The sequence below is a fragment of the Castor canadensis genome, chromosome 12 (genome assembly GCF_047511655.1).
Source record: "Castor canadensis chromosome 12, mCasCan1.hap1v2, whole genome shotgun sequence".
Lineage (NCBI taxonomy): Eukaryota > Metazoa > Chordata > Mammalia > Rodentia > Castoridae > Castor > Castor canadensis.
Window position 1 is genome coordinate 64,968,595 of NC_133397.1, and position 8,758 is coordinate 64,977,352.

The 8,758-nt window shown below is 37.8% G+C and overlaps 1 long non-coding RNA gene across 1 annotated transcript; it reads right to left on the bottom strand.

Moving 5' to 3' along the window:
* Window positions 1-1,597: 1,597 nt before the first annotated feature.
* Window positions 1,598-8,671, bottom strand: LOC109697873 (uncharacterized). Its single transcript, XR_002213469.2, has 3 exons — window positions 8,545-8,671; window positions 7,504-7,584; window positions 1,598-2,911 (listed from the first exon to the last, which is right to left on the bottom strand). It is a non-coding gene; the product is annotated as an uncharacterized lncRNA (long non-coding RNA).
* Between the last annotated feature and the right edge of the window lie 87 nt (window positions 8,672-8,758).

Consider the following 8,758-nt stretch of genomic DNA (forward strand, 5'->3'; position numbering starts at 1 on the left):
CAACAGGATCTCTTGGTATGGAAACAATAGAAAAGAAACTAAGCCAAAGCTTTATTGGGACTTAAGTTTGAGCTGACTGACTTCAGCTTTATTTTTGTTGTTGTTTGTTTTTTGTGGCACTGGGGTTTAAAACTCAGGGCTTCACACTTGCTAGGCAGGCGCTCTACCACTTGAGTCATACCTGCAGCCTCTGGCTTCATCTCTAGCAGGAAGAAGACAGCAGTGGTAGAGACAGGGGTCAGGTTGCTGCTCACCGAGCAAAGAGGGCAACAAGTTGTTACTGGTTTTCTGGGTGAGCTAAAGTTTTGAAATTTTTCATTGTCCATGGGCATCGTTTCAAAAGATGTTTTCTCTCTTCTGAGAAAACACTGTAGCCTAGCCTTGAGGTTTGGGCGGTCAACTTAAACTAGGAACTGCTGAGTTTTACCCGTGGTCCATGCCATCATCTAAATCATCTTGCATAAATGACCGGCCTCACGGTTTGTTCTGGGCTTTATGATAAGGCTGCAAGACTTTCGGTGTATAAGGCTGCTGAGAAAGCACAAGGGTGGGGAAGAACAAACGTGTACCAACTCCAGTGGGCAATAGACTGCGTTAATCCTATATTATAGTCTCTTGGACAAAACATTTTGGGGTATTGAGTCCTAGAATTCCACCTCCATGACCATCAGTAATGAAAATCTCAGATTAAAAACATGGTCTTTCCTGGACCTTCTATTGTTATCTGAGTGACAGTACCAGATGATAACTTTCCAGAGGCGGCAGAGCACCCTGGGTATTATTATACATGATTACTGCTCATAACAGAACAACTGCCTCATCCACAGAAGAACGGATAAGCTAGGATGTATACACATACTAGGATATCATACAGTAATACTAAAACTATGAAATATGTACTTTATCTATATAGATGAATCTAAAAAACATATGATTATAAAAACCCCAATTTTCAAAAGAAGAGACATCGGGCTGATTTCATCTATATAAAGTTCAAAGCCATACTGAAGAGCAGGGAACTCAAGACATGTAAGGAGAAGTAAAAATAAGAATTCTAGCTACTCAGGAGGCAGAGATCAGGAGGATTGTGGTTTGAGGCCAGCATGGACAAAAATTTTGCAAGACCCATCTCAAAAATATCCAACACATAGAAGGACTGGCAGAGTGACTCAAGTGATAGCAAGCATATGGCCCTGAGTTCAAACTCCAGTAATGCCAAGGGAAAAAAAAGAGATAAGAAGATAAGACTGTGGAAGGGGGAACAAAGAATTTCTTTCTCTCTCTCTAGAATATATAGCCCAGGCTGGCCTCAAAGTCTAGATCCTCCTATCTCACTGTCTCAGACTCCTGCATGCTAAGATTACAGGTGCACACTACCATGCATAGCTTAATGGTATTTGTTGGTGGGCTATTTCTCAAGATGTTTAATAGATGTACAGAAATTGTTTTTACTTCTCTTCAACCTTCATGTAAGTGTTTCTATTCATGAAATAATTCATAAGAGAAGGAAAATAAGTACTATTAAAAAGAAAGCTATTTTTATGTAACTCTGTTCTTAAGCAGAATGTGTGATTATATCTGAGACTAGCTGGGCTTCATCTGCATTTCAAGAAGTCAACGTTAAGAAAAAATAAGGGTGATATTTAATCTCTCTGATCTTAAAACATATTGATAAAACAAATCATTTCTCATTTTATACCATAAATTTTATCAGTAGATGAATTTGGCATAAACAAAAACTGACAAAATCTAATTCTTAAATCTTAACTTTTGAAGAATCAAGACTCCTAACACATTAACCCAAGATCATGAGACTCAGTTGCAGTCTCCAGTGCCCAAGTGAGAGATTCAACTTCCACCACCCAGTCCTTCACATTTTGTTTTCACTACTAGCTTTCTTTTATACCTCCGAGAAGTCAGTTCTCCCATGACCAAACAACTTTGCCTTGATCTCTTGTACTTTCCTCCTGTCATCATCATTTAATTCTGAAGTGGGGTATCCATGGTCATGTGCTAAATTAAACTTCAGATTCCAAGCTGGAGAGAAAGCATAGGAACACTTGAGATACTACAACACAAAACTGATCATTTTTTAATGATACTAGCACAGGAAAGCAGTATGTGCAAGTTAATGCCTATCACAGTGCTCAGCATGTGCTCTTAATCCTACAACTTATTAAAAGTTCTCGAGAGCCAGGCCTGGTGGTACATATCTGTAATCTCAGCTACTCAAAATGTAGAGATTGGAAGGTTCATGGTTTAAGGTCAGTCCAGGTAAAAAGCACAATGACCTATATGAAAAAGAACTAAATGGGCTGGGGGTATGGCTCAAGGGGTAGAGTGCTTGCCTGGTAAGTAAGTGCAAGACCCTGAGTTCAAGTCCCAGCATGTCCAAAAAAAAAGTTCTTGAGACGTCAATTCACTGAACATTTTGGAGCTTCCTCAGTTAAATAACTATCTGGCAATGCCTGCTGGTAGAAAATAGTGGTCTTCTCTTTATGTGGGTAGGAAGTAGAAGATAATGTTGCTTTCCCAGTCTTCTGGTCATAGGATGCCAGTGGCTGACCAGTAGATGACCTTCTGGCAAGACTTCTTGGTATAAATTACTGGGCTTCTTCTATGTGAGTAGGAAGGAGCAGGGGCTGTTGGTATCCCAGTGTTCTGGTCATCTGGTTCAGGAATATCTACGACTTTCAGACTCTCTTCAGTTAAATGACTGTCTGCCAATGCCTTCTGGCTCGGAGTAACAATGTGTTGACCAATAGCATTCTCTTGAGGAGAACTTGCAGCCAACTGAGATAACTTCTGAAGGAACAAGGATAAATGAGGTCTGAATCTCCAGGAGTGGTCAGGACACCCGATTTCAACTTGGATTGAGTAATTTCAGCTATACCTCCTTCAGAAGTGACTCCTAAAGATAAAGAGATTTGTTAATATTATATATTTATTTTCAATTAAAAATCTCTTTCTTTGCACTGAAAAAATAAAGCAAGCTTCATTACTTTCGGCCTGTAAGCTTTTAGAAATCATTCCCATGGAAATAATCATCAAAGGAGACATATATACATGAAGACATCATCAAAGGAGACAAATATACATTGCCAAGCAAGCTAAAGTTAAAATAATCAACAACACAGTAATGGTTTTAAAATAAGAGTGTATCTACTTATGGAATATTATATCTTAAAATTTGGATTTTTAAGGAATTTTCAGTGGAAAATGCTGTTGGGTCAGGATTTGATTTCATCCTACTCACAAGCTAATAGTTGGTCCATTATTGTGTCATGAATGATGACAGGAGACTTAAGACTATCAGTCAGAGACAAAAGATGTCATTATGCACATCATAGCAAAGGACCATCAGATTATTTTTGAGGATTACTCTTACCCTCAAGTCTCATGAGGGCAATGTAATATGGATCAGATGGATGCTATGCACATGGTGGGTTTGACTGACTCTCCCTGCATAGTTTATAAAATATGTACACATGTATGTGTATGTGTGTGTATTTTGTAAGTATTTGAAACTGTAAAAGACTCTAAAGTTTATACCAAGAAATTTGAACTTAATTTTACATGGCATAGGGAGTTCTTGGCATTTTGATAAGGACAAAAATATGAATTCAACATGGGTAAAAAGGGAATGTGAAAGTCTAAGCAGTAAAATCCAATGGAACTTTCTGTAGTAACAGAAATGTTCTGTATTTTCACTGTCTCATTCAATAATTTCAAATGAAAGTAGTTGTAAGTGGCAGTGTAATTAAATGACTACAACTCTATGGAACTCGGGGAAGGAGGGAAAGGAAAAGAGAATGATAGAGCATCAGGAACATCACATAACTAAAATGTGAAGGTAGAGGATACAAGGATGTGTATTGAAAGCTGTTGAAAAATGGGGGGTGGGAAGTAAAGTGGTAAGGGAAGTAATGGAAGGGAATGAACGGACCAAAGTAAAGTTTACTTACAATGGGCATACATTGAGACACCCCTTTGAAAATCAACTTAAATATTAATAACGAAAACCAGGACTGTACAGTGTGTGTGTGTGTGTGTGTGTGTTGGGAGGGGTACTCGTGGGAGCGGGGAGGGTGAATAAAGGAGATTAAGGTGATGGTCTGTGGTAGATGGACATCACATACCTATATGAAACAGAACTAAGAAACTTCTTGCAAACACTTTAAGTGGGATGGGGAGGGAGTTGAGGGGGAGAGATGAGCCAGGCAATGTAAATAATGTACAATATGTCTTATCGGAATTGTCACTGTGAATCCCCCCTATAATGAATATATCCTAATAAAAATTTATTAAAAATGACTGCAACACAAATGACAGTTTGACAAGATGCACATTTATTCATTTGAAAAATATGAATATTTACTAGGTGTCAGGCACCATACTAGATACAGAAGATACAACAATAAACTGACAATAATCCCTCTTTCACAAAGCCTACAAGTTAGCAGGAGGAGTCACACAAGAAATAAGTATGTAAAACATATTGTATGACAGATGTTGGTTAGATGCTAACGATATACAGCAGGTATTATCTATATATTACATATTGGGAAACTGAGTCTTTTTATCCAAAATAACTATGTAACAGTGCTTCTCAATGTGGGTATCTTGTTAACTTGCATATTCTGATTCAGCAGGTCTGGAGTGAGACCTGAAATTCTGCATTTTTTACATTGGGCATTTTATAATGCCCAATTCTATTGTTCTCTAATTAATTAATTTTTTTTGGTGGTTCTGGAGTTTGACTCAGAGCTTTATGGTCTTGCTAGGCAGGTGCTCTACCACTTGAGTCCACTCCACCAGCCTGCTATTGGTTCTTAGCCGAATTTCAATTAAAAAAGATATATAACTTTTCTAGAGTTGTAGAGTGACAAAACTGCTAACTTTCTTTAATTCAAACTCTTTATTCTGAACTCTTTCCACTACAACTAACTGCCCATCTCTAAGGCCACTTATGGGCTTTAAAAAAGTAGCTGAATATAGAATGAAAACGAATTGGAAGGTGAAGAAGTAGAAGTGTCAAGTATTAGCTGTTCAAAATAACTAAGGGCAAAGGAAAATATGTAAGCTGCATTGTAACTTAAGAAGAAATATGGGTTATGAGTATTTTCATGAGGAAATAAAATAGGCTGAAGAAGTTAATAAACCAAAACAGATAAACAAAACAAAATCTTGTTTTTCCAAATGATTTCCCAATTTTTAGAAGTGTTTATTTCTCTTTGACCACTACAAATTGTAAGTGACATAATGAAGGAAACAATGAGATAAACAGCCAAGGAATTAAGGTATATAGCTAGATCCTTGAAAGATACAGAAGTTTACATAAGAAAAGAAGACTTTAGGAGGAAGGAAAAGGTTAAGTAGACTAGGGTAAGGAATTATGATGATGGATGGCATAATTTTAGAGTGATTATTACTCTTTCAGCCCTGGAAGAGAGGAAATATATAGATCAAATATGAGTGCTACAATATTGCTACATACCTACTGAATCTTTAAAGATCCATTTTCAGTACTGGGGATGGTTAAAGAGAAAAGTTTCGATGATGGAAAGGAAGATTGGTGCCCAGAAAAGGCTCTAATATGGCCAAATCTGAACTGTGGGACTAGTAGAAAGGTGATTAAGACTAAAAATCTGGTTAGGGTTAGCTCAAGAACTCTCCCCAAAGGAGTCAAATGCTTATTAAGACAGAGGGCTTTCTTAGGAGACAAACAGTGTACTGTTTCCCAAAGTATAATCTAAAGTATTCTATGACATGATTTATTAAGAGTAAGTAGCAAGTCTTTTGTTTCTCACAGACAAAATGAGATGCAATTCCAGACTTTCATTTTACCTGTGACCAAGGGCTTCTTACAGGTAATTATTCCAAGGAAATTATTATAGGGTATTAGAACTAACACACACAAATAAATTAATTCATTTCTGGATGTCTGGGCCTTTAATTTAATCACTACTGAGAAGTACTGGCTGTCTATAAAGTGTGCTATTGTATGCACAGAGCAAGTAGAATAAAATTCTTGAAGTTTTTAAAAGGACATAGATGATACTTTAAGTTGTTCTTTGTCTTTACTGCTGTTATTCTTGATTTCTAATTATGTAACTTACATCTTTACAAGTGCTTAATAATTAATTATTGATAGAAATTTTGTTGTGAGTTATTTGGATAATCCCTCAGCAAATTGGTAGATATTTATATCAACATTATTTTAAGCCTAAATTCCCTCTTAACTAGACTATAATATGAATATTATGGTTCAAGAAAGTCTTTTTCTGTTTTGAGACAGTCTCACTGTGTAGCCAAGGCTGGCCAAGAACTCACTATGTAGCACAGGAGTGAATTTGTAATCCTCCTGCCTCAGCCTCCTAAGTGCTGGGATTACAGAAATGTACCACCCCACCAAAGTAGGAGCTTATTTTTTTTTTATTGTTGTATTGGGTGGGGGTACATTGTGGCATTTATAAAAGTTTTTACAATATATCAAATACTTGAATTCAGTCCCTCAACCATTCTCCCCTCCCCGCTGGATTTTCAATTTACATACATGTGTACACAGTATTTCCACCATATCACCCTCCTACACCCTTTCCCCATCTCCTTCCTCCTCCCACTTGTACCATACTACCCCCCCCCGCCACCCACAGGGTTCCTGTTCTGCAGTTTTGTAAAAGAAAGAAAAAAAAATGACATTTTTGCTTGTTTAAGATAGTTACACAGGGAGTTTCCTGTGGCACTTCCAACATGTATATTATAGCCTCATTTGATTCATTTCCTCTATTTTTCTTCTTTCTATCTTAGTCCCTTTTCTTCTAATGGTTTCAACAGGTTTAAAAATTCTATATTCATTCTTGTATAGACAGCACACCAACCATATTCACCTTCTTAATTTCCAAGTAGGAATTCTTGATGCATTTATTGGCAAAGTAGATATAAATATTACCTCTCAAAGTGCCTGCTTAGTGACACTTCATTAATGTTGTCCTGTTGATAAATGCATGCCATTTAAGTAATTCATGACAGAATATCAAATTAAATGTAAAAAAATACTGAGTTTAGTAGATAATAGAAAACTCTTTGGTAACTTATGAATCACATACATAGGCTCATACTACAACTGGTACATTTCATTTCTAATTTTTTGTGATTAAGCACTAAGTTTTTCATTCTGCAACTAGAAATTGGTAAGGTAAGTGGACTGTAGACTCTTGTGAATTCCTAAATGGGCAGAGGTTTCAAAAACAAAGAACTACTGGTGCATATGGAAAGTTGTGAACTCTGCATTAGACAGTAAATCCAAAATTCACTATTTTCTAATAGACTAACTCTGGGAATGTTAGTTTCTCCACCATATCATCCTCACGGAATTATGAAGAAGACTAAATTAGATCGTGTATGTAAAGCACCTGGCAAATGAAGTACACCTTTACTCACAGGCGTTCCCTCAGAGACAGGAGGAAGATATAATTTCAGATCTTGCTTCAGTTTCCTTACCTTTAAGAGAGTCCTCCCAAAGTCCTGCCTCAAACCAGGACTGGCTCAGAAAATCTTGGACACTTGGCCACTAAAAGCTGCCTGTAAGTGAGGAAGCATTACAAGGAAAGCAGGGTCAGAAGCATCACCCCAGTCCTCTTCCAGTGGATGTACCTCTGCACCGGGATCATTCTTCACTATGACTATACTTCCTGGTTACCTTAGTCCTTACCAAAGGGTAAGGATTGTGATTTTTGTTTTTTTTCATTGTATCTCTCTGTGTGTACTGAGAACATGCCAGGCCTTCTCTGGTTGCTCTATATTATATAGGATAGCAGCTTCAAATCTGTGCCTAGCCTTGAGTTACTCCATTTTATTAAGCAGTAGTTTTGGCCTAAGTTACTTCATTTTGAGTATAAGTACCAAGACAGAATGACTCCACATCTTGTTTATACAAGTGAACAACCACCATCTGCCAGTATGCCACGAGGCACAAAGTGACAAATAGTATTTTTGTGCCAGTACATAATTACACTCATAAATATGTAAAGTCTTATCAGAAACACCAGACATGAGTTTATCAGTCACACCAGATGTAACCCCTTCACATGGGTTATAAAAAAAGGAACACCCAGGACTGAGGCCTGCTAAGTACACTGACCCAACATTTGTCACGAGCCTCCTTCAAGAAAATTTCCACAGTGAGGGAACTCTGCTTCTATCCCCAGTGACAGTTGTTTCTCTTAGTCAAGACACACAGCCTACTTCAAGCTGACACTCAACTGTCTGCCACTCTACCCTGGATATGACAACTCTGTGCCAGGAACAACTCTGCCTGAGGATTAGTAAAACTTACCTAGTTCCCTACAGAGACTATTCCTTTCTTCCCTGTCTACTCTCTGCTTGTGCCTCCAAAATAACCCTCTGAACTCTGCAGCCTTTTAAACCCTTTTTTAGCCATTCTGTAACATATATGTTATTATATGTAATATGTATTATGCATATATTATTGGCACAAAGTAATGATTCTGAGAAATTTGGTGAACGTGCCCATTTACTCACATATTTCTCCTACTAGAACAGATATAGGTATTTGAGCTTCTGGAGTAACTGGGGAAACCCCGCCACTCCTGGCCCTGGAATGACACCTCCACTCCATTACAGACGACTTTTCCATCTACACCTGGGTCTAGCTCCGCCTCTATCTGAATTGGGCCCCTCCTCCTCGTCCTGCCTCTACTCAACCTCGATTGGCTGGAGGAAGAAGACGGTCGGC